General features: G+C 39.4%; 1 pseudogene; it reads right to left on the bottom strand.

The window, feature by feature from the left end:
* LOC149171223 (O-fucosyltransferase 31 pseudogene) overlaps positions 1-22,931 on the bottom strand; it is a 38,308-nt pseudogene extending 15,377 nt beyond the window's left edge.
* Positions 22,932-25,801: the final 2,870 nt, after the last annotated feature.

Consider the following 25,801-nt stretch of genomic DNA (forward strand, 5'->3'; position numbering starts at 1 on the left):
TTGATTGTACCCGCTAAACCCATCCAGGAAAGAGAATAACTTCTTTCCTGCCAGTCCATCCAACACTTGATCTATGAAAGGTAGAGGGAAATGGTCCTTCTTGGTAGCTTTGTTCAGTTCTCGGTAGTCCACACAAATTCTCCATTTCCCATTTTTCTTGGGAACCAACACTAGAGGGGACATCCATTCACTATCTGAGATGGGGTAGATGAATCCGGCATCCAACAGTTTCTGCAATTCTTCCTTGACAATGTCTTTAAGGGCTGGATTCATTCTCCCCTGAGGTTGCCTAACCGGTTTACAATCCTCTTTGATGTATATATGATGGGTACAGACCAAAGGATGGACTCCTTTCATTTCCTTATAGCTCCAAGCAAAAGCATCTAGGTGGTTGGACAACAGACTACACAGCTCCTTTTCCTGGGAAGGAGATAGGGAGGAGCTGATCTTCAATGCTTTCTCAGGGCCAAACTCCACATTCTTGACTCTGGGAGTAACAGGGTTGGTTGTACAAAGATCCACTAAGGTGCTAGCTTGGGCATCCTCCACCAATTCCTCTAAGGGTAGTGCACTGGAAGGTGGATTCTGGATCAAGGTCTCGATCAAGTCATCCTCGGTTGGGGGGTCTTTTCTAGTGGTATCTAAGGTGCACAGAGGTGCTGAGTACACCTCGTCTTCTTCTCCTTCTTCCAACCAGAGTGGTAAATCATGCTCTAAAGAAGGTTGGGCAGGAGGGTATAGGACTAGCTGCTTGGACATGGGACCATTTTTGATGGTCATGTTTCCTGCCCGACAACTTATGTAAGCATCTGCAGTAGCTAACCAAGGCCTTCCCAAAATGAGAGGATATCCAGTAAGCTTGGCCTTTGGTTGCAGAACCAGGAAGTCTGCAGGGTATTCCCAAGAATCAATGGAGACCATGACATCCTCCACAATCCCTTCGGGAGTCACGGTGGAGCGATCTGCTAATTGCAGTACTGTCGAGGTCTTCCTCAAGGAACCCTGAAGATTGAGTTTAAGCATGGTATCCCTGGTCATCACATTGATGGCCACCCCTAGATCAATCAAGGTGTGGGGGATAATGGTGCCATTGATGTGAACATCTACTACAGGACTTCCAGGATCTAGGTACTTTGGGCAGATGACTTGTCCTAGCATAAGGTCAGACAGTTGTCCTATGACATTGATAGTTGAAGCATCTTTCTTCCGTCTGCCTGGGTGTTTGAAACACTTCTCCTTAACCAGCTTGTTATATATTGGCACATCCTTGATGGCTTGGAGAAGTGGGATTTTTACACACAACTGCTTGAGCTCACCCAAAAGATCATCTTCTTCTGGGTTAGGTTGTGTGGTGACTGTTAGTCTCTCAGGAAAGGGTGGAATAGCCTTTGGTTCACTTTCCTGTTTATCTTCCTCATCCTCTGGGGGAGGAGGTTGGCGATCTGGTAGAGTCTTTCCAGATCGAAGGTTGATCTCCTGGATCTCCACAGCATAGGTAGGGCATGAGGTTTCCCCAGTGTATACCTGCTGGGCCTGTCTATTTTTGGGGTTCGGGTTCGGTTGAGCAGGCATTTGAGGTTGCCTTGGAGGAGCAGGAGGTAATGGTTGAGGTTGAACTGGTGGTGGAGGCAAAATGGCAGGAGGAATGTTGTATTGGGGCCTCCACCCCGACTGAGGTGCATTCCATTGAGGCTGTGGCTGGGTATGTGAGTGATATGGATGAGAAGTAGGTTGAGTGGGGTACTGAGGTGGATAAGACCATGGAGGAGGCATGGACCATGAAGGATGAGCAGGGGGACCCCAGGAAGGCATAGGAGTTGACTGGTTGGGGTTGTAATAAGCTTGAGATGCCCCTTGCATCCCCTGCTGATAAGGTCTAGATCCTTGTGGCCTCCTCTGGTTGAGGTAATAGAGAGGCTCTGTGGGAGCTTTGGTCCCTTGGTACATGGCTTTAAACCCAGGTAAGGTTGGACACTGATTTGTGGGATGGTCCTCCTCACAAACGAAACACACTTCAACCGAATGCAATGGACATTCGTTCTTAGGGTGCCTCCTTGTGCACCTAGGACAGAAGACAGCCAAGGCTCTCTCAGCCTCTTCTTTCTTTTGTTGAATCCTGAATGTATCAAGCTGCATGGCAATGGTTTGTCTCACCTCACTCTTAAGATCTTCTAATTGGTTTGCAAGCTCATGTTTGGAGAAAGGGACACTAGTTGAGAGGTGGTTTCCTCTACCTCGTTTCCGAGCTGCCCTGGAGTGGTTTCTAAACACAGTCTTGATGTCCTCATAAGGCAGTTGGTAAATGTCCCCCCCAGCTAACATGTGAAGGGTATCTAAGAGGTCTTCAGGGGCTCCTCGGAGTAGGACCAACTTGAGGGATTCAGGGTCAAGTGTGCACCTGGCCCGCTTATAACTTAGTTGGAACCTCTCTTCATAATCCTCTAAGGACTCATCATTTCTCATGGACATCCGAAAGATTTCCCCCTTTGTTTCCTTGGACCTACAGTAATCCCGGTACTTGGTGTTGAAAGCTTGCTGCATCTGAGCCCAAGTAGTGATACTATTCCCAGGTAAACCCATGAACCAGCGTAGTGCTGCATCCTTGAGAGTGGAAGGGAAAAGTTTCAACTTCTGCTCATCTTCAGTATAGTCATAGGTTCTATAAAGGACAGCAAACTCAAACAGGAAGGTATCTGGATCTTCAGTGGTCAACCCATGGAAGTGAGGTAAGGCGGAGGGGCTAATGTTTTTCATTTTCATCTCTCCATTGGTCTCTCGGATGGGGAAGGCACCTTCTATTCTCTCATCTTCTCTTCTATTATCAGCCATAGCTTCAAATGGAGTAGTCTCTAACTCTTCTTCTACTATAGGATCTTTGGATATCTCAGGATGTTCACCTATAGGTTCTTCTGGGTCACTGTCACCAAAGAGGAGAGAAGGGTGACTCAGTGATGTGGTGGGGGTGTTTGGTAGGAATTTTCCTGATCTATCTCGGTTCCTACGAGGCATGAAATGGAAAAGAATTTCTTTTTCTCTTTGATTGCTTTTGCTTTGCTTTTCTTTTGGTACCTGCAAAACTGAGACAGATTGATCTACAACTATCTATGAAAGATGCAAAATTAACTGAAAGCAGGAAAGGACTAATCTACTTTGCTCAAATGAAATTGCAGAAAGGAAATGCTAGTCTACGCTTGCAGAAAGGAAATGCTAATCTATGAAAGCAGGAAATGCTAAGCTATGAAAGCAGGAAAATTCTATGCTACTTTTGCAGAATGGAAATGAAGTAAACTACTTAGCAGAAGGTAAGAGTAAGAAAATAGAAGAAAAGCAACAATTGCTAATACTCTGACGCTTCCCCGGCAACGACGCCAAAAATATGGTGGACTCCAGTATTGTAGCAATAATGCTACAACTCCTGGAGCTTCCTGTCTCTTAATTTTATCAACCCGGTAGTTCGTACAAACTTGGAAGCGACGGTGCTGTATGCACAAGTACTAGCTCTTGTCGCAGCTATCACTTGGTCAGCTGGCACAAGTCTGCTAGGGCTCAAGCCAACTTCTATAGGCTCACAGAAGAAGCTTTATCAATGATGGACGAAAGCTAACTCAAAGGAGGCTAGTCTAATTGCAGAAGGAAACTGTAAACCAATAAAGCATGGAAACCCTAGGAAACCCTAATTTGACTAGCTAGGCCCTAACTATGCAAAACTGTGAATGGAACAACTACCAATAATGCCATTGCTTGCAGTGAACTGAAATACATGCATCTAAGCTACTTGCATCTGGAAAATCATGTTTTTGTACTTTTTCATTAAGTGGTTGGACTTATTGTGATGATGCTTTTAATTAGGGTTTGGTTGTGCAGGAGCGGTTGGAATGGAAGGAAAGCATGGGCAAGGTCAGAATGGCTATGGGAGGTCCCAGAGGGTCTCCAGCATCAATCCCCAGAAGTCTACCACGTTCGGATGCTCGGCAACCGAGTTTGCAGACTTCTACAAGAAGTCTGCAGGGGATCCTACAGGAAACTCAGGGGTTTCTACAGGAAGGCTGTGCAATTCTACAGGATGATTGGCCGTGGAAGTTTTGGAAGATGGAGAAGGGTTGGAGTGGTGTGGAAGGATGGGTGAGATGGAGATGGAGCTGGTGATGGCTCAGGAGCAGAGGAATCAGATGGAGGAGGAGTGTATGCAGTGGTTTGATGATTGGAAGGATGGGATCAACGAAAGTTGAAGGAGATGGAGCTATGTGGGAAATGAGAGAGTTGGAGGGTAAACGAGTAAGACAGAGGTTAAATAGGACTTGAGGATAGATCAAGAAGAAGAAGAAGAAAGTGGATTGAGAAGGAGCAGCGTAAATGAAACAAATGACTTATGCATCAAAACGAGAAATTCATTAACCTATGATAACTTGTGCCATGAAACCTATGAACAAGAAATGAAACCTATGCGTGGAAGTGAAATGTTGAAGTATGGTTCGATGTCAAAAATGCATGGATGGATCTTCAATGAAAACGTTTATGTTGCAGCTTGCATGGAGATGAGAAGAACTGCGTTTCTTTTTGGGTGGTTGGTCATGGACTGCACCCCAATCCCTAACAGAGAGATGGCAGTGAGCCTTTACAACCTTTTTGCTGGAGCTCCAAGAGATTATATCTATCCTCTTATCAACTTAAGCAACTGAAAGCAAATCACCATAAACTAGTCCTATCTATGCTCATGAAAACGACTAAATTAACAACCTGTAAATTCGAATTGCATGTGAAAATAAACAAACTCAAAGTGCTAGAATGAAATGCAAACACATTACAACACTGAGGAGATCTATTGCTCTCAGGTTGGGCCCTAACCTGAGAGCTATAGCTCCTTGAGAAAACTCAGAACTAGATCAAAATCTACCTTCTTTATTCATAATCTGATGTCATGCGAAATTGGCTTACAAAAAGGAACAAAAACTGAGCTCTAGCTCGTACTTTTCAATTACAAGAGTAATGCCAAGGTTCAAAAAGCCTCTCTACAAGGCTACGGCCTCAGTATCTATGCAAAAACGATCATCCAACAGGTGTCCTTGTTTTTAGGAGCTCGGCTGTCCAACTAAAGTTTAACTGCTGATCCTGTAGGACAGTCATAACTACTGTTCCTGTAGAACAGTTATAACTGCTGTTCCTGTAGAACAGCTGGCTGCTTCTAAGCTCGGTGGGGAGCTGGATTGGAGCTCGGAGTTCTTGGTGGGAATCACAAGGAAGGTCCCCAAGACCGTGGACATCCTCTCCTAAAAACCAGCAGTGCCACCTCATTGTCTCCTTGTCTCCTTTTTCGTTGTCTTTTTCTCCCTTTTAATGCCAAAATCCTGAAAGCATCATGCATTAGTCACGTAGATAAAATGTCTACCCTTCTTCCTACAAACAACACGAATAAACTAAGGAATGCATGCATAAGCAGTAAAAAGTGAATGGTCTGAGCAAAGCAAGTAGGCCAAATGAGCCCAAATTATACCAAAAATTGGGGCTCATCACCAAGCATGAGCTCTACTTCACTCATTTGGCCATCACCCAGTTCTTGAGCTAACATTGCCCTATCTCATAGCAGACAAGAAACCCTTGCATGTACCAACCCCTAATGGGAAATGGAATGCCCCATCCTAAAGGGGGGTAATAATTTTTATACTTCATACAAAGCAAGTTCTCATTCCTTGAGCTATGAATAATAATATAAAGAAGAATCATGAAAAGGTAAAAGGAATTTGAAGGGGTGGGAAAAAAAAGGTCAAGGTAACTCATGCATCCACGATTGTTCCCTCCTCACATCTATACACCAAAGATAAGGTACTCCATCATAGTTGGTCCCCTTGACCATGGCACTTTGTCATGAATTCTTTCCCCCTTCGTTCCATCATTATTCAAATAACATCTATTGATTAAAGGGTGGACCAAGGACATGTCATTTCCCCTTGGGGGTTGAGAAAACCTGATAGGATCATTTATTAACCACTTCTACCTAGGGAGGTAACATCATTGTGTAACTAAGGCCCCAAATTTTGGAAGAAAATCCTTATATGGAGTGTTAATTTTCCCATTTCCTTCATTGAGGTTGGTTCACTTAGATGAAATAATGATTAAATGTACCTACTAGTGAACGTTGCAGTGCTAGATATTGTGTGTAGTTGAAAGTTGTTCCATCTATAGGTCTGGGAAGCTTAACAGGGGTCCAGGTCCACTGGAGGGGCATATTGACGCCCACAGGTGAGGTGTTAAGAGCCATGGGCCTCCGGAAAAGTATAGAGAATCACTTGTATTCATGGGTACCTTCAACACCCACAAAGCTCCTTCACTTTTCCCTATATTATTTATGGTATGATGCACCTAGACCAACATGTCCCCAACCAACTTAGTAGTACTACAGGGTTAGGTAGTTGATCCATGGCCCAAATGAGGTTTGTCTCATACCTTGAGACATGGGAGTGCTAACACCATCTATAGTGACCCAAACATTGGTGTAGAGTCAGGAAAATTGACCCTAGGGAGACCCATGAGACCGATTTTGTGCCCCAAACCGAAAAATAGGGTCCATAGGATGATTTTGACAAAGATCTAGGGGCCAACCCCTGGAAGTTAAATTTAGAGGGCTTCTACGCAGATCAAGGTACTTAAGGTCCTCAACGCAAGAACTAAGGAGATATATGCTAGAATGTCATCAACATTTCAGTTTGCACATATGGAGATTTAATTTATTTCACAAAGGTTACTAGGTCATCTTGTGACCTAAACTAGTATTTGCCCATTACTTTATGATTTGGAGGGGCTAGTTAGATAATTAGGCATTGGTATGCCTCATTTAAGTAGAATAACTTGTCATTATATATTCTCATCATCGTGCCTTTAGATTTTCAGCCTTATTAGAGGAATTCAAATTTGTTCTCTTATGGAAGAATTGGATATCTTGGATGTATTTTGATAATAGGAGTAGATCTTGAATATTATTTGGAGTTATTATTAGGTCTAATGGTTGGAAATCTTTCATGTTATCTTATAAGCGAACTTAATTGTTGAATATTCATTTCTTAATGTCTCATGCATGGAATGATTGATTCTAGGTTATGCTAAATTGTGCCCTACTTTTTTGAAGAATATTGGAATTGCTATCTAGATGAATATTGCATGCATTACTCATAAATAACATTTAATGAATTGTCCTAGTGGTGAACTCCTATAAGCTCTCCCATGAAACCATTTAAATTCCATTGCATAGGTAAATGCTTGAAATTTTGTTGCTAGGGAATCAAATCTCAGCGTCCTTTAAAACATTTTTGGCTAATAAATTTTATCCTGGGCTCCATTCTCCAAGGGGACAAGGGATTGGACCAATTGTTTGGTGATCATTTCAACTTCTTATCCATTTGATCTCCCCTTTAAATTTTGGCCCCTTCAAGGTCAAGCTAGGAAAATAGGGCTTGGTTTGAATCCTTAGGAAAGTAGAGTTTAAATGGTTGGAGAGAATAAACATCAAGGAGATAGTATTTTCCACAAAATTTGTCCTTTTGGTGGATATTCACTTCAATTTCATTCATAATTTTTTTTTCCCTAGTTGTTTTCTCTAAGAGGGAAACCATATTTTTGTCTTCCTTCAACTTGGGGGTTTCTTGAAGGTTACATGTGCCTTAGCCTTGCTAATCTACATTGCTAGAAACCTTTTCTCCTTGCCTTGACCTTTGGAAACTTTAACACTCATCATATTTACCAAACCCTAGGTCTTGTACCTTCTTTCCGAGGTCTCATAATATAAGGTGAATTATCTACTTGTGGAGCCTTGAGCCTAAATTGTACCTTTCTTGAAGAGATCTTAGTGAGGTCATATTACATATTAACCTTATAATATCTATCATAATTGCTCTCGTTCTGACCTGGACTTCTCCTATCAATGAAATTCCATTAGGAGTAGGGGGTTTTGGCTGTGGTGATAGTGGGTCACTACCCCATTGTTTTCTCTTCATGTAGTCTATGCCTTTTAGGGTCTCTATCTCTGAGGCTTGCTATATTTTGTAGCAACACTATTGGCACTATTTTCGGGGAAAAATCAAGCCTACATTTGTAATACACCCCCTTACCACCCATAAATCATACTAAAGGTAGAAGGAGGAATTTACTATGATGACCCAATATCCAAAGTTTAGTTATGGAAATTGGGTCATAAAATCTCAATCTTTTTTCAAACTTCTTAAAACCCAAAATAAAAAGTGCCATTGTGTTCATCTTGTCAAGACATTTTCAAAGATATAAGATTTACCTTAGTCTGATATATGAATCAAAATATATGATCATTTAAAGTTTTTGGCTAAAACTAATTGACACTTCATCAACATATCCATGTGGCATCCACGTGGCACCCATGCAATGTGTATATGGTTACCCTGCCACTGAGGTAAATTCCATGTGGAAGGAATGCTCTCATACTGTCACATAAGTAGGAAGCTGAGCAGTTATCCCACTCAATAAAATGCGAAAATAGAAACTTGCGCTAGGACACGACTACAACCTGGCTGATCTCACTGGGCCAGTGTCACCCGACCTCCTACTAGTCTTAACAAATGACCTACCCAACTCCTGAACTATCTCAGGAGTTACTACTCTGCCGAGTACTAAACTTCCAACCTCCCGACCAAGGAGTGAAATCATGTTGTCATCACACGATCCGCATGACCACCTCCAGGTGTGCCACATGTCACTTATTCTTAGACGATTGGGTCCCTCCAAAGGAAAAAATAGGCTGCCACATAGCTTTCCACCATGGCACCACATAATTATTTACACATGGCATACACCATGGTGCCATGGGTCCCACCAAAGGTTCACAATCCCTTAAAAATTTCATTTTCCAAGTTTCCATATGTTGAATACACACACACACACACACACACACACACACACACATGCACGCACAATTGTGGGCTCGCACACACAGTCAATCCAACAATGATAGTGTACACCACAAATCAACAACTAGGGTGCAATGTGGACTCCCCCCTCTCTGCCACATCACAAGGGGATGTCCACATTATTGGTTTCGGAACACGGTTCTGCCATCTTCATCTAATGGTCTCCATCTTCATGATATCACCATAACTGATCCGTCGATGGAGTTTTAATGCAGAGCCCCCTCCTCCTCACTAACATCGGGGGGGGGGGGGGAGTTCATTTCATATGCGACATTTGATCAATGGCTCACAACCACACATCTATGCCAATGCTTGGGGTGCCAACCCTTGGTCATGAATCTTGGCCATATAGCCCCATTTATGTGGAGCTTTTGAATTTCCAACCCCCATGTGAATATATATATATATATATATATAGATAGATATATATATATATATATATATATATATATATATATATATATATATATATATAGAGAGAGAGAGAGAGAGAGAGAGAGAGAGAGAGAGAGAGAGAGAGAGAGAGAGAGAGAGAGAGAGAGGGTTCACATTTCATATGCATTATCTAATCAATGGCCCACAACCATAGGTCTATGCTAATGCTTGGGTTCCCAATCCCTGGTCCCGACTCATGGCCATATAACCCCTTTTCTGTGGAGATTTTTAATTCCTAGCTCTGTCATATGGGTTATGGGTTTAAGTATAGCCCTTTGGACTTCCCATTTCCAACCTATGCAACATGTCCATGGACACACACACACACACACACATAACAACCATGGGTCATACCAACTCTCCAGTATTCCTCCTATGCATAACGAAGGGCGAAAACCTTTAGCACTATGCATATACACATCTCCTTCATATGGGCTATGGCTTTAAGCCCAACCCATTGGAATTCCCATTTCCAACTTGCATGACATGTCCATGGACACACACGCACACACAAACACACACACATATATATAGTCCCAAGGGTTAGCTCAATTGGTTGAGTTCCCATCACTAAAGCACATTGCTAATGGGAGGCCAGGGGGTCAATTCTCCTCGACGCCCTCGGGGTTAGGCTCTGCTAATAAGTTGACGGGAAGTGATCCCTTTGGGTGGATCTGCCCAGATATTTCATCAGAATATATATATATATATATCTATATATATATATATATCTATATATATATATATATATATATATATATATAGATATATATATATATATATATATATCCTAGTGTGCAGGATTTCAACACATAAGGTTGTGGACGCTCCTTCAACTATACAGGTTTACTAATACAATATTGTGATGGTGTACATCTGCCATACATTTGTTCTTGTACTGAGAATAAATAGAATCAAATACACCAATTTTTTCATATGAATTGCTATATAGTGCATGCTGGAGGCATATCATTAACTAATCTATAAACTTCCATGGATATTCCTCTGGACAATTCGTCACAATAGATATGATAATATTATATTAAAAATATGAGATTCTACACTATTACAGTTTTATTAAACTTTAATATTTGTAGATTTAAATATAATTAGTGCATTCATGTGAATGAAAATTATGCAGAAAAGTAGAGAATGAAAAAATAAGCTCACACACACACAAGACACAATATATTCTCTTTGGGAAACCCTTTCGAGAGAAAACCCAACTGGAAGGTGAGGTAACTTCACTCTCTTGCTCTATCTGGAAATATAGCTATAGGTACAAGAAGTAATGCTTGTGGCTTTTGGGCTGCTATAGTGCATAGAGCCTCTCTTAGTGCTCTACCTCATATATCTCCTAGATATCTTTTCTTAGCTATGGAATAAAATTCTCTCAAAAGAATGGAATGCCTTTTCCTCCTAGTGGCCCTGTTATAACACAACCCGATAGCCTATTAGTGGTTAATTTTAACTACATGAAATATTAACTAGAGTTAAAATATAGACTCTTATAGAGTATTTTACATCAAAAACATGTGTCTAGCCCATTTTCCATGAATAATGGGGGCTAATGCGACATCCTCCTGAACTATAGGTGTGAAAATAGGAAGGTCAATTTCTGAGTGGCATGGCTTTTGCATACAGACTTTGGTTGACACACTTCTTGCATTGTTGGAAATATCTATGTGTGTAGAATAACATAAAATGGTGTGGAGCTAAAGAAACAAAGTTTTACCCCCAAAAGACATTGTTTGATGCCTCAAAATGCTCTTGGAAGGTTTCAGACCCCATTTTTCCAAATTGGGTCCCGCCGATAAAAACGGTCCCATGAGCTGATTCCTCTTCTTTTTCCACTCAAAATACATTGATATGGATGAAAAACTATATAATGATCCAATCTGGATCACACCTCCCCATTTTGGGAGGCTTTTGGTCCCCAAACGCTTCTACTGAATGAGGTGAGGAAATTTTTCCTCCACCTTCTCTATGGTGTACCATTTAACTTTTCCTGGAAGTTGTACCTTTAATCCAATCTGCCAAAGATGATACTGCCCTTGTCTTGTAGTTCTTGAATTATTTTGCAAAACTATATCTTCTGTAAACTCTGCCTGAGTATCTGGTGCCAAATCCTCCACAAAAGGTAGGACCTCTTTGTCTTCCTAATATAGAACAGAAGGCTCATAGAGTTTTAAATTCTCCACATTCACAACTGAATAAATGCACATATATGGTGGTAAATTGAGTCGTTAGGAATTATCACCCACATTTTCTAGTATCTTAAAGGGACCATACCTCAGAGCCCTGATTTTCTTACTAGGCCCCTGTAGCCTCCCTTGTTCAACTATAACCATACTCTGTCTCCCACCTTGAATGACTTATCTTTTCTGTGTTGATCATGCCTAGCCCTATAATTCTCCTGTGACTTATGTAGTGTTTCTTATGCCTATAGATGGATCTGCCTGATCTTATCTATAATTTTTTAATCCCTCAAAGCATCTCCTGTAAGATCTTCCCTCACTCCTCCTTGTTGGCCATATGTAATATCAAAAGGTGAAGGTGGAAAATATCCAAAACAAGTCTTGAATGGGTACTTTCCTATAGAAGCGTGGAGTGCTATGTTGTATGAATGTTGTATAGATACCATATTTTCATCCTAGGTCTTCAAATACTTTTGGCTGTATCCCCTCAGAAGCTACACCAAATTCCTGTTGACTACTTCTTTCTACCCATTTGTATGTGGATGGAATGATGTATATCTCTTCAAATTTGTGTCCGTATTACCCAATAATGTAGTCTAAAATGCACTGAGAAATCTTGTATCCCTTTCTGAAATGATGCTCCTTGGCATCCCAAAGTGCACCCAGACTTGTCCAAAGAACAAGTTTATTGTTTCTTCCTCACTGATGGTATTTTTACAGGGCATCAGAACACACATATTGCTGAACCTGTCAACTACCACGAATAGGTAGTCATGTCCCTTCCTGGTTGTCGGTAAACCTCCCATAAAGTCCATGGAAATTCTTTCCCAAGGATGAGTAGGTATAGGTAAGGGATGATATAGAACCTGTTTCCACATAAAAGGGTTGTTGCAAGTTTGGTAATGCCAGAACTAGTGCTTGGCTGATCTTATTCTTTAACTCTTTGAAATCCCTTTGCTAACCTTTTCCCCACTGGAAACTCTTGTCACTTGCTATTATGGCATGGAGCGGTACCACTACCACTAAAAATGAGGCTATGAATTTACTCAGGTATTGTGTTGCCCCAATGAAACTCCTGACCTCAGAAACATTAGTAGGCATCGACCATTTCATGATGGCCTCCATCTTATAAGGATATATCTTCAGCTCTCCTACATTGATCACATACCCCAGATACACCAAAAAATGCTGCGCAAACTCATGCTTCTTGAGATTTTCTAGCAATTGTTGCTTCTTCAATGTTTCCAGCACTTGCATCTAATGTGACATATGCTCCTTCCAGGAACCACTATATGCCTATATATCATCCAAATAGAAAATTAAAAATGAATCTATAAAAGGGTGCAATATATCATTCATTAATCTCATAAATGTAGTTGGTGCACTACATAGGCCAAATGGCATGGCTAACCACTCATACAAACCTTGCCTGGTTTTGAAGGAAGTCTTCTAGGTATCTTCTTCTTTGACTCAAACATAGTGATATCCAAATTTCAAGTCCAATTTTTTGAAGTATTTTTCTTGTTGTAGATGATCCAAAAACTCATCTATCTTGGGAAGAGGGTATATGTTATTGAGTGCGATTTTTTTCAACGCTCTATAATCTATACACATTCACCAAATACCATCCTTCTTTGGCACAATAATGATGGGTGACCCACATGGTGGCGTAATCAGTCAAATGACACCTTGTTCCAATAACTGTTGCAACTATTTCTTCACATCACTTAATTCTATAACAGACTGTCTGTACATCCCAATATTTGGCAATGGGGAGTCTGGCAATAGCTAGATCTCATGCTCCACTTCTCTCTTAGGTCGTAACCCTTTACGCTCTCAGAACACATCCTTGTATGCCTATAAAAACTACTGCAATTATTGTTTTTGTTTCTTAGTACACCCCTCCAGGGATGTCTTGCCTCTTATTGACTCCTCTTCGAACTGGCTTTCTCTTAAAAACAATAAAACATACATCTTTCTAGAAATAATCAATTTATTAGCTTGGTTAGCACTTACTAGTGAAATTTTTGACTTTTCTTTATTCACATTGACGATGAACGATTTTCCATCCTTGACAAGCTGGTATTGGTTGGCTCTCCTCATGAATATTGCATCTCACATGTACATGTATGGAATACCAAACACGACTCCGCATACATCAATGGGAACCACATCTAGATCTACTTCATCAATAAGATCAACACTGATAGCAAAGCTAATTTTGCATTGTTTAGTTACCTTCAACTCTGCATCCTTATTTACCCATCCCAATGGATATGGGTTTGGATGATCACAAAATTCCAACCCCAACTTCTTGACCAGCTTTGTTGCAACAAGATTTGCCTACGATCTTGAATCAAATAGAGCATCAATATTTGTCTTCCTGACCTGTATCTTTATATAGAAGAGTTTGGTCATTTCTTTCTCTTCCTGTTGCTGAAGGCTACTCAGATTCACCTCCTTATGTACTAATGTAAGGATGATATTCTCATTCACATCCGAGCTTCTTTCAACTTGGTTGCTCGAATCAGTGGCCATGAGATTCTTCTTCTTGTTCTTTGAGTTTAGCTATAGATACAACTTCCAACATGTGTCCTCTGTATGGCCATCAATGTTGCAATGGTTGCTAGGATATTTTTACTAGTGTGTTGTGGCCACTATATTTTTATATTTCCCCCTTTTTGCTTCTTCTTCCCCTCATTAGAAGCTTCGTGATGCTCCTTTTGCTTCGATCCACTTGATTTTGTTCTTTTTATGCTTATGTTTTCCAAGTATTGTGCCTGTACACAAGCCTCGTCCACCAATTTAGGCTTGAACAACATCACTTGTTCACATAGATGGTGGTGAAAACCGGATGGTCAAGGGAACCCAATACCAAAGGTTCTTGACCATAATCATCAATCACTATAAGAAATGGGTGAAGTTTGAAGCCACGAGGGACAACAAATATTTCAGACCAATCATGGAAGGTTGGGGCCACATAGAGGTGAGCCCATTTCCCTACGTACCTGAGGCACGAGTATTCTGGGAAGGGAGAGAAAGCTCACCAGGTATCACCACGCAAAAGACTGAGCAAGGAGACTTCTTCCTCTTCCATAAGAATACTTTGTAGGAAAGTGATGAAGAGTTTGAGAGGGTTCCTGTCCTAGTTCACAAGCCACTTGCACTAGTGGCCATACAACTGAGGAAGAGGAAGGAATAGGGCCATCATTCACTTCCTAGCCCAGTTACCCCAAATACTTGAGGAGTACATCTGGGTTCTTTGGAGAGATACCCAACATTATAACCACTTTATGAATTTTGTCGTGTACTCGTGCCTACTTTGGCTTGACTTTTGCTTGAAGTAATGTCACTAGATCCACTGGTCCTCCACATAACCAATGGGATAAAACTGTGACTTAATGATAGTTTTGAAATTTTCCCACTTAGTCACTAGAGGTTCTCCCTCCAACCACAGGGTTTCCGTGTGGATCTCCCACCAAGTCAGTCATGACCCTCTAATTTTAGCTGCATGAATGAGATCTTTTTCCCTTCCTTGATCTGATGGACACTGAAATAAGCTTCAAGTTGTTGCAACTAGTGGTTCATATTTAGAGCGTCAATCTCACCATGGTACGATTTGATATCAATTTTTTCTTCCATTTAAATAGGGATTGATTCATGACACTTGAAATGGGTTGATATTTTATGGGTTCTTTCTTTTGCTGGTTATCCATGTCTTTTCGATCTCTCGATCCCCCTTCGGATTTATCTTTTGCATTCGAATCCCCATCTTCTCCAAATATCTCCAGCTTATTGCTTAGGGCCATCATGAGGAGGTTTACATTGTACTTTATATCTGCGACTTGTTTTTCGAGCTGTGAAAACCTCACTTCTGCAGGATCACATGGTTTGTTTACATATTTGTTAGCCATGATTAGGGTTTTACAATTTTTGACCCTGCCGACATAGATCCCCTACAAATATCCACCAATACCCAAAGAAACATGCTCTGATACCAAATGATCCATAAACTGCCATGAATATTCCACTGGACAATCCATCACAATAGATCTTCTAATATTATATTAAAAATATGAGATTCTAAACTATTACAATTTATATAAACTTTAAGATTTGTATATTTAACTATAATTAGTGCATGCATGCGAATGTAAATTATGAAAAAAAGTAGAGAATGAAAAAATAAGTTTACACACACACATAAGACAGAAGATATGATCTCTAGGAAACCCTTTTGGGAGAAAACCCAACTGGAAGGTGAGGACGCTTCACTCTTTTTCTCTGTCTGGAAATATGGATGCAGGTAAAAAGAAGTAATGCTTGTGGCACATGGGCTACTACAGTGCACAAATCCTCTCTGTGTGCTATACCTCTATCTCTCTTGGCTATCTTTGATCAAGTATGGAACAAAATTCCCTCGAAAGAATGGAATTCCTCTTCCTCCTAGTGGCCAGGTTATAACACAACCTGATAGCCTACTAATGATTAATTTTAACTACATCAACCCTTAACTAGAGTTACAATATTTCTAGAGTATTTTACATCAAAAAGACGTGGTTATCCCCTTATCCATGAATAATGGGGGTTGATGCAGCATCCTTCTGAACTATAGGTGTGAAAACAGGAAGGTCAACTTCTGAGTGGCATAAATTTTGCATACAGACTCTGATTGACACACTTCTTGTGACGTTGGAAAGATATATGTATGTAGAATAACATGACATGGTGTAGTGCTAAAGTGAAAAGTGTTTACCTGTAAAAAATGGTGTTTGATGCCTCAAAAATCTCCTAGAACATTTCAGACCTCATTTTGCCAAACTAGGTCCTGCTAGTAAAAACGGTCCTGTGCACTGATTCTTCCAATTTTTCCACTCCAAATGCATCGAGATGGATGAATAACAATATAATAATCCAATCCGGATCATTAACTTGGTAATTGAAGATATGGTATCCATTACACCTTTTCATAAATCTATCAAAACATCAGGAACCCAAACACATAAGAAATCATGCTTGCACATCCAGTGTCATACTAACAATTCAATGAACTTAAAAATAAAATCTATTACACTTATTGCTAGAGTAAAAAATTTCCAACCATGTAAGAATTGTTCTTCTTACATTCATCTTGTATGCAATTATCTTAACAATATAATCATTTAATTCATCGCACATAATAAACATGACAATTACTTATCTTATAATAGGAAGTTTGGCAACCGAGATTGGGACTACAACTGTCTACCCAACCATAAAAAATGAAGACAAGTATTTCTTGTATTTGTCTCCCCCAAGGTAGATTCCAGAGCTTGAGGAGGATCATTGAATGAAGTAAAGGAAATGCTTCCAGTTGAAACAAGGTTTCCAAATGTAGCCCACCTTTACCCACTAGCTAATAAAATCATATAATATGAAAACACTAATATCTTTAGCCATGAACAAGGTGTCTCGAGGCTACCTCACCTCCACCCACTAGCTATAAAATAAATTTCACATAAAACAGGGAACAATTCCTTTATACATAGGGACTTATACTACAATATCCAACTTCTCTGGGGATTTAAACACAAAGAGTCTCAATTTAGGTGTGGAGAGAGAGAGATAAGGTTAATGGTAGGGAGGTTTTATCAATAACAGTGCACTCTCCAACAAATTCTTATTGAAACTTCCACCTGTGTTCTCAGCCCAACCCATTGGAACTACCATAAGGTGTTATCATCCCACTAGCCTCGAGTGCCTCCACCTCTTAGAAGTTTTTAAATAGCACAATATCTAGTGGATTTATTCAATCCTGTAAGGCACAACCACCACTTGATGAGTATAATCCATCAAGCCTCATGGGTTTATCAGATGGATTATCATTTAATCTTACTCTATGATCATCAACCAACAAAAATGATGGGTTTCTTAGTTTGGCTATCATCAGAGTTATGCTATGTGATTATCATCCAACAAGCCTCATGGGTTTCTCAGTTGTGCTATCATCAGAGCTTACCCTCTCCCTGAATAATCTCAATCCCAATATCCTTTTCTTCCATCTTAGTGAACAAGCTTAATCACTAGGAGCTCTTGACCCCCCTCTTTTCCCATTCCCTATGATGATTGATTCAATCCTCAATCGTGAATCCATCATCTCCCAGGGATTCCCATCCTCCACTTCCTTTTGTAATCATATGTTGGTTGTGGGATAGTGTGCTTGCACTCTTTCCCACACCTGTCAATCTTTGACCGATGGTTTAATTTCATTTGGGGTCATGGGGATGTTTTTACGCTTGCTCCTTATGCCACTCCTCAGCCTGCTTTGCTTACCTTCCAGCATAACCATAATTCTATTTAATTTTTCCCCTCTTTCTTGCAGATGTTTCGAAAGAGAAATATGGGATTCATCCTTATTTTACTAGCGTAGTTAATTGCATGCTTAACCCATTTAAGGAAGGTAGATCAACCTCCATGCTCAAATTAAATATCCCAACTTCCTCAAGTAATCTCCCTTCCCCAAACTATTGAATTTGTGTCTCAAATATTAGGTCCTTTTAATTATAATAAAAATATATGTGCTGAACCTCACAATTGCTTCTTTTTGAGATCCTTTTTCACCTCATCTATTTCTTTATGATCTTCATAATAACACATTGGGCATTAAGTTACAAGAATTATGACATGGTGGGTATACAATTGCCTTTTATTTCATAAAATGATAATGTTATTTATTATTTAGTTTAATGTTTACTTTAGCTACCAAATTACAATGATTCTGTAGCTAATACATGATTCTACAACCAAGTCTATGGTTTCACAGGTTCCAAGGTGCCAGCCGGGAAGTGAAATATATGGGTAGGTGGAAATTGATGCACTCAACGATTTCCTCCTACTCTCATGAGCCAGAACGATGGAAACATGTCCTAGTAATGCAATTAAAGGTGAAGTCAACCTCCGTAGCTGACAACAGGTGAGCGAGAATGAGATTTGTGCCTCATGATTTTATTCGATGATAGAAAATCATGAGAAAATTATATGATGTTATATTTGTAAGTTAAATTTAGTTTTTGTTGATAGGGATTAGGCATATAGCTCTAAATAATTAATTGCCACAAGCTCTATAAATATGCCTTTTGACAGAAATGAAAACAATAGTAACGATGTGACAATAAGACTAAAATTTTGTTATTGATACTTTGTTTTTAAAGAATCAATTCATTTTCTCAATAAGCATTCATGTGTGGTTAAGTGCTTGATCGATAATGTAGTGATTGCCTGCTTCTTGTGGAGGCCCCCCTCAAGAAAATAAGGATTTTCATTTTTTTCAGTTAGTAATTAGCTTCATAGGTTTGTGTTTATTAAATTGAGTATTTACGTTTTCGATTTCTTTTATGTTTGAGTCAAGATCATTTTGATAATAATTTCTACTATTTTTATTTCAAATGCACATGGATAGAGCATAGAAGCAGTGACATAGTTTCACATTTCAATCAAATAGATAGAATTTCATCTTTCTTATAAATAGTAGATTCATTCGCATAATTAATTGTTAAATTCAAACATGTGTGATCTTTAATTTAAGCAGATGTGAGTGTGTTTAAAGCAAGAGTTTGTTTCATTTTATTTTCATGCAAGTGTGTTATGAAAATGTATGATTTTGTTTAAGTATGAGATTAAGAGTAATTTCATTTCTACAAATGAGTGTGTATATAATTTTCATTTATACAAAGTGTGGGAATTATTTATATTTATGCAGAAGTGTGAGATTTTTATTTCAAAGCAAAGTGTGGAATTTTATAAGCAAAAGTAGTTTTGTTTGAAAGCAAGAGAGTGTGATCATCATTGTAGAGTTAATCTTATTTTTTAGGAATAACTAATTTACTCATAGAGGACATGTGCATCTCAAAAACTCAATTTAATTTATAACTTGTGTGAGTAATAAAATATTTCAAGCACATACACTTCATCAGTTTACTAGCCCTGGTTGATAATTCATGTAAGTAATTTAAGGTCAATTAAGTTACCAAACATTTTGGTGCCATTGCTGGGGAAGTGTATATAAGAGTCTTTTTCTTTTCCTTTTTAATTAAAAAAAAACAAAAATGATATGCATAGAGAAAGAGATTCTAGAGGTATATTTGTAGGTAGAGGTAGAAGTTTAATTCCAACATCATCACTCACCCCACCACGACCTCGTAGTGCCACACCATCCACCCAAACTCATATTCCATCTACTGTAGGAAAACACAAACTTCCTGAGGTACTTAGATCTGAAATTCAACATAGAGATTCACCAAATTCATCAACTGAAGCTGAAATAGAAGAATAAGATCCTACATCCCCAACAGAAGGATTAATTGTTCTATATTCAACTAGAGAGAAACTTCTAGGACAAGAACTAGAAATCGATAATGAAGAAGAAGAGGAAGAAACTTATTTTAACCTTCTATTGATAGAAGAACCAGAATAACTAGAAGAGGAATTAGAAATACAATTTTGGAACCTTATATTAGTTCTGAAGAATTTACAATGGTTGGAGAAGGGGAAGGAGAGGTACATAACGTGAATGGTGAACAACCTAGGATTGGAGGTGGAAGAGGTGGAGGAAGAGGAAGAGGAGGTGGTAGAGGAGATCTAGAACCTTTTGGATTTCCCATCCTCGATGAATATACCACAACCACAATGATAAATATCTCACGCTCTATCCTTCCAAAATTTTATGGATTGAGGGAAGATCCTGAAACATTTTGAATTCAAAGTCTTGTGTAGATCTTATGACTAGTTTCTTGCACTCAAAAGTTGAAATTGTTTCCAACAACTCTTAAGGATGTAACTGTTAGCCACACTCTCTTAAAAGCAATTATAAATCCAAATAAAATAATTAATTAAATTAAACCATGAGAGTTAGTTTCTCAAACTAAGGAGTTTAGTTAGGAGGAGAGATTCTTTCCAACTAGTTCTCCTAAATTAGTGTGTAAGTTGAGAAAATGTCTCAACCAAGTGAGTCTAAGATAGACACACTATCTTAAGACCACTTGCTCATGTATTTAAATGTATTATTAAATTATTTGAATAAGAGAGATAAATACATGAGCTTGAGAGACCACATGATGGTTCTCTGCCTTTTCCGCCAGTTTGTATTTTGATTATTGTGTGTTAATTTTCTGTGTGTGTTTAATATGGCTGTGTGGTTTCTTCATGTGATATCAGAGCTACGTGAGACCTGTGTGAGGTTGCATACCTATATTGACTGCCGGAGAGCTACGTGAGGCTGTGTACTTGTATTGGTGTGAGAACCGTGTGAGAGATATTGCTAGGGAGGAGGCTGCATTCAAAGCCTTCAACGGGAGCCTGCATTCAAAGCCCTCAATGGGAGCCCTCAGCATCTCCCATCCAGTTACTCTTATAAGATCTTTTCATCCTAGTTACACTGTCTTGCTGGCACAGAACAGATTCAGTGAATGAATTGATTTAGTAACGAGAAATTTAGTGATTCACGAATATTAGCCCACAGGGAAATTTTCTATACATTTTTGTTGTTAATCTCCAGGACTTTTGGGTCCGTGTTGTGGATCTTCCCGTGTGGAGGGCCATCATCAAGAAAAAACAAGAGAGAAGTTTGTTGGAACTAACGCACCATTATTCTGTGTTGAATCTGAAATACTTTACGCCTTTAAGTGTTGTGCCACCAGCACCACCTAAAACAATGGGATCTGATTCAAACTATTGATCGCTTTCTCAGTGAATGATTGTGATTTCCTATTGAATGCTTTCTCAGAGATTTTTTATCCTAGATTTTTGATTCAATTTGTTGTTACAGGGATAGCGATGACATATTACAGAATGAACATACATTTCCTTGTCAAATCGAAGATGTAAGACCACAAATTTTCCAGACCCTTTATAAAGATCTCCATTTGATTCTGTTTGGAATTTTCTTTGATCTGTTTCCTGAATGCTATAAGAAGGTGATTTGAGATGACTGACAAGAGCATCTCCAATAGAACGTATGTAAGGAACAAAAACCAATGCCTAAAAATTAACTTTACAACATAGTCATTGGATTTCTATAGGTATGTTATCAAAAGCCAGCCAGTGAGAAAAGGGAGCAATGGCAACAATTTCATAACTCTCCAACACAAGCAGTGCATTTTCAAAATACCAAGCTACTGGAGCATGGACAGATGTTGTCTTCACACTTGTAGGTCGAATCCATGTTGCATAGTATTGTCGAGTGCTCCAGTAAAATTCCCTTGGTACATCTTTCACTATAGTTACATCATGCTTTAGAATTTGTATGAAGTGATCCACATCAAATATATCTGCAAATGAGCTTGAATCTTGCCAAACAAGGTTCATATCGAATTGAGGAACATCTAGTGTTGCATTCAAAACTTTTGAAACAACAACTGCATCACATATCCCCATTCGTTGCTGGTTGAGCCCCCCTTCCAGGAATACTTGGACATATCCCCTAGACTTTCCATGAGGTATGGATAAAGGAAAACTCTCAATGCAAGGTTGCCAGCCTTGATTTGGAAATGGACTCCAAAGTGTTATAAAATTATATATTATGTAGCAATGGAACACATAAAATATTGCAGAAATATAAACACAGAAAGCGCATAAAACAAGAGAGACACAGATATATGTGGTTCACCCAGTTTGGGCTACGTCCACCCCGAACAGCCAGTCCTTCCTTTCTATTATCCAACAAAATGAAGAGACACAACCTACAGCAGATTCGCTGTAATATCCTCTGTTTTCTCTCACAGTCTCACCTCTCTATTTCCCGCTCACAGAATACACATATATCACACAATCTCAAATACAATGCCCTCATACAAAGAGAGGGGTTGCCTTCTAGGGCAAAAAACCCTAAACTAAACATAAGTTCTATCGTCACATCATCCGCCTAATGAACGGCCCAGATTGACTAGAAATTACTATACTTTTACAAGGCAAATTTACAGCTGTTTTTAGCTTCGGGGGAGCTGCCCCCGAAACCCCCGCCAGGGGGGGGCTCCCGAAGGTCGCAGCCGGCCCCCCCCGGACCCCCCCTGCAGCGAATATTTTACGGGCGGCGTTGCCGCCCCCATTTAGAACTGGGGTCCAATGTGGCAATACCTTCGAATATTGAAGATAATCAGGCTCCACACCCAGCACAAATATCAGAAGGTTCTTTATCCATGACGCGAGACTTTGAAGTAGCTTCCAACAAAGCAGGGTGTCTAGCTTTAGGGGCATTCCATTCCGAGAAAATTGAAGGCATTGTGTTCCCGAGTAGAGTGAAGAGACGAGGATGCAACAAAGGCAACATTAGCACCACGACCCCAACAAACACACCCTGGAAAATTTTCTTCTGGAATTTCATTTTGTTGGTTTTCATGTTTGATTCCTATGATCACACCTGCATTCTGAACTTTTGAGTGCTCGTATTAGTGTTGCAGCGGGAGAAAGTGCCACCAGATCAACAAGTCTTTCCACCACGTTATCTACAGCATAATTTGAAGGTGTTGTCACCAGCACTCTTTCACCTTTTCCGGTAGCTATACGAATTAGTTCAGTAAGAACAACTGTCTTTCCTGTACCTGGGGGACCTTGAATGACCAAGACTGCTCGTTGTCTATTTAATCCTAAGGCAATGGCTCTTTTTTGAGAATCGTCAAAGAAATATTTTTGTAGAATTTCACCCAAATCCTCTTCTGCATCATTTTGCAAATTATTTTTTGCAGGCCAATAGATATCTTGACCTGCTTCAAAAAGAGTAGTGACAATAGGCGCTGCATATTTTTTTTTCAAACCTTCTTTCTGAAGAAGCATTAGAGCCTCACAATTACGCTCATAAGTAATTGCATCTGCCAAGCCATGAATTCGATCAATTCTCAAAGACTGGCCAGAGAGCTTAGATGAAGAGAATTTTGCGTATAGAGTTGAGAGAGACACAATATTCATAGAGAGCGTGAAGAGAAGGAATATGTTTGTGTTTTATTGTTGCAGATGGGAGACATGAGTGATTTTAAAAAAAGTGTAGATATGTTGAGATTGACAATCTATTGTCTAAAGTTAGTGTTTCCAGAAGATTCAAGGAGCGTAGCATTTTCATTGTTTGCGCAATTTATTTCATGATGAAGGAAGGTGAAAATTGATGTACTTCAATATTTAATAAAGACATAATTTTTGTGGTGCTTGTGTCCTAGATCCGCCCGAAATTGAATAAGGGGATCTTAGGAACACCGTGTGTATGCGTGTGCATGACTTGTGTCGATTTTGTAAAATGCTCTTTTTCTTATGCTTCAACAAAATAACTACATGCACATAAGAAAAGTTTACATATACAAGTCATCGATTAAGCTCCTGAAATCAACACCCTTGTAATCACTTAAGTTCATAAACACAAAGCGTAACATCATCGACTTGATAAAAACAATCTTCTGCAACAACATTTCACAACAACTAATTCATGCCATCAAGTTAAGGACGCCACACACTCAAGAATTTCAAGTCCAAACGACATCAACATTATGAACACTTTTTGTATCACTTGCAATGTTGTATGGGTGCATTTTCGGTTGTAATCGATACCCTCATTTGATTTGGTAAAGTGCATCATTAAGTCAAGTCAGTTGTTACTCGAACATTGAATTTATCATTTGTCATTTGGGTGCATTTTCAACAGTGTTCGACACCCATCATTTTTCAGCACATTCAGTGCATCACTAAGTGCAACAGTCAACCAAGAGTTCAAGACAACATGTGTTTAAAGCAAGTACAACAATCATCAACAAGCGAGCGTGTCAATAAAAACAATCAAGCAAACAATTATTTCAAGTAAAAACAATAAAGTAAGCGAGTGTGTTCATAAAATAATCAAGTAGCCAATCATCATCAAACGAGCGTGACTTCTAATCTTCAAGTAAGCATCAAAACAAGCATGTGTCTACAGCAAGCGCACTAAGATCAAGTGAGCGTGTCAAGTAACCAAATCAAGTGCGACGATTCAACGCACAACAAGTGAGCCTGTGTAAAAGCATTCAAAAAGTTTCATTCAAGCAAAGAAATCGTCATCAAGCGAGCATCAAATCAACAGTTCAAGAAAGTGTTTAAAAGCTTCAACAACAATACAAGCGAGCGTGCCATTTCTGTCATCAACTTAAGAGCACATTTTTCAAGCATGACTTCTACGAAAAGCGGGCCTGACTTCAAAGTAAGCAAGGCAACATAGCGACACACATTCAGTTGTCTCAAATTCTTCACAATTTGATGTTATCATCAGCTGGCGATATGGTACAAATCAGCAAAGCAACTCTAGCTGACATTCAAGTGCATATTCAAAATGCACATGAAACAATTGAGTTCCTTCAACTAGAGTCGCAACTACAAAGTGATCTGAAAATGGAATGTACTTGAATAAAGGGTGCAAGGTATCCATTTCCAATAATTCTAAATGTGCAAACAACTCCAAGGTTAACTCTGAAAATGTGAGAACTTCTTATTTCTATTATAGAGATAGACTGTAGGGGTATTTACCGAATATATGACCTCTAAAGAGACGATGAGATGCAGAGGCTACCTGCCCCTCTATAGGCTCTGCCTAAAGAAATAATAGAAGTAAACACTCAGATGTCATTAAAATACTCATGCTTGAAGCTTGATGTCTTGCGGAATATAAAAAATAAATTTGAGCAGCTGTTCAGGTGTTTATGTGAGAAGGAAAGTTATGTAAATTTGTTGTTTAACCAATTATATTAGATGTGTTTAACATGATATCTTCAACAAATATTGACACAAAGATGATGAAGCAGTTCACCCCTCCTGGGTTACATCTGCTGGACCAAGCCTCCCAAATGGGCTTGTCCTCTTGTATTAAGAAAGCTGCAAAGGCTAATACACATAAATAAGTGCCTCTAAAGGCAAATCTGACTGTAAGAGAAGAATCAAAAGATTGGAAACAACTAAGAATTCTCTTCCCCAAGCACTAAACAGTGAAATTGTACCTTAAACAGTGATTCTCCAAATGGCCCTAGTGGCCCTTTAAAATTCTATGAAGAAATTCGAGGTGAATATGACCTCCAATGGTTCTAAAACCTCTGCCAATGGACTCAGAAGGTTGAAAATAGCAGAAGTAGGCTTTTGAATCACCGAAAATGAATGAATACAACCCCCAAATAGCTCAAGCACTAAAATGGCCCTAGTGGCCCTAAAAGCTTCCCTGAAGAAATTCGAGGTGAAGAATGCCTCAAAAGGAAAAAAGAGATA

Source organism: Pinus tabuliformis, chromosome 4_2 (genome assembly GCF_031772625.1).
Source record: "Pinus tabuliformis cultivar Carrire ecotype Pingquan chromosome 4_2, CPIR1, whole genome shotgun sequence".
Lineage (NCBI taxonomy): Eukaryota > Viridiplantae > Streptophyta > Pinopsida > Pinales > Pinaceae > Pinus > Pinus tabuliformis.